At 51.7% G+C, this 1,809-nt stretch overlaps 1 pseudogene; it reads left to right on the top strand.

The window, feature by feature from the left end:
* The first annotated feature begins 1,349 nt into the window (after window positions 1-1,349).
* On the top strand, window positions 1,350-1,525 carry LOC137354248 (U2 spliceosomal RNA; annotated as a pseudogene).
* Window positions 1,526-1,809: the final 284 nt, after the last annotated feature.

The following is a 1,809-nucleotide window of genomic DNA, read 5'->3' as shown; positions in this document are numbered from 1 at the left end:
GAGGAGCGAGTAGCCAAGGTACGACAAAAGTTGGGCATGTGGGGGCAGCGATCTCTCTCCATTGTGGGTAAGAACCTGGTCATCAGGTGCGAGGCGCTCACGTTGTTGCTCTACGTGGTGCAGGTCTGGCCCATACCCCACTCCTGCGCCGTGGCAGTCACCCGAGCCATTTTCCGCTTCGTCTGGGGATCTAAAATGGACCGGGTCCGGAGGGACACGATGCTCAAATCTCTGGACAAGGGCGGGAAAAATGTACCCAACGCGGCCCTCATCCTGATGACCACCTTCGTGTGCGGCTGCATCAAGCTGTGTGTAGACCCCCAGTACGCAAACTCCAAGTGTCACTACGTGCTGAGGTTCTATCTGTCCCCGGTGTTGCGAAGGATGGGCCTGGTCACATTGCCGCGGAACGCTCCATGCAGTTGGGACGTGCCGTACCACCTATCCTTCGTGGAGCAGTTTCTGCGGGAAAACACCTTTGACCACCGGTCCATCAGGCAGTGGTCTGCACGGAAAGTCCTCAAGGCCCTACGGGAAAAGGAAACGGTGGATCCTGTCGGATGGTTCCCCGAGCAGACCGTCAAAGTCATTTGGCGGAATGCCTCATCACCAGAACTTTCAAACAAGCACCAAGACGTAGCTTGGCTGGTGGTGAGAAGGGCCCTCCCCGTCAGATCCTTCATGCACACCCGAAGTCTCAACCCCCTCCGCACAGTGCCCCCGCGTTGGCTGTGGTGGGGAAGAGACGGCCGCCCACCTCCTCCTGGAATGTGCCTTTGCAAAGCAGGTGTGGAAAGAGATGCAGTGGTTTTTGTCAAGGTTCATCCCAAGCAGCTCTGTAACACAGGAGTCTACAGCTCTACGGGCTGTTCCCAGGGACGCACACCGAGACAAACATCAACTGCTGCTGGAGGACTATCAATTCGGTGAAAGACGCCCTTTGGTCTGCCCGAAACTTGCTGGTCTTCCAGCGCAAAGAGTTGTCCACCACCGAATGTTGCAGACTGGCACATTCCAAGGTCCAGGACTGACTACGTGCTGAGGGACGCACTAAAGCTTGGGGCAGCCGCAGCAAAGGCTCAATGGGGAAAGAGCACAGTGCAAGGTTCCCCCACCAAGCTGAACTGAGGGGCTGGATCCATGGGAAACCCCTCGAACTGTATCGTTAATATTCTCAATTGCTGTAAATGTAAAACTGTAATTGACATGACAATTGTGAAACGGAAGGGTTGGGAAGAAACTCATGAGAGTATTGAAGGAAACTGATCTCCCTTGCAATGTTTGTATTTTTTGGTGCTGTTTGGAAACTGTCTGGCAATGTAAATTTTACAGATGTTTATGAATAAAGTATATTTTGGAAATAAAAAAAAAATCTGTTCTTATCAGTTTAATATCTGATACGTCCCTTATCTGGGGACCATATATTAAATTGATTTTTGGAGCAGGGAGATGGAATAGGGGCTTGCTTCGTCCACTCCACGCATCGACCTGGTATTGCAGTATCTCTGGGAACGGTGCACCTCCCTTTCAGGGAATTTGTAAAATCCAAAAATAGTGTTCTAAATATTCACAAACTGGACATGCTCCTCTGCTCATAACATTTTTGAGAGGCAGGATCAGCCACAAATTCCGCATGTCAAGCTGCCAAGTGTCGCTGTGAGTTGTTGTTTTTGGCGCCTGTCGCCAAGCTGCTGTAACCACTTGTCGTCGTGGTAGTGCACGCCAGTCCACAGGATGTAGCTCCATTTCTCTCTTCCGCCAGCTAGTGACTCCCAGCTCTGATAGTACACGCTGCCCCATTTGTCGTCT

This window comes from Heterodontus francisci, chromosome 41, assembly GCF_036365525.1.
Source record: "Heterodontus francisci isolate sHetFra1 chromosome 41, sHetFra1.hap1, whole genome shotgun sequence".
Taxonomy (NCBI): Eukaryota; Metazoa; Chordata; class Chondrichthyes; order Heterodontiformes; family Heterodontidae; genus Heterodontus; species Heterodontus francisci.
This window is presented reverse-complemented; position numbering and strand designations above follow the sequence as displayed.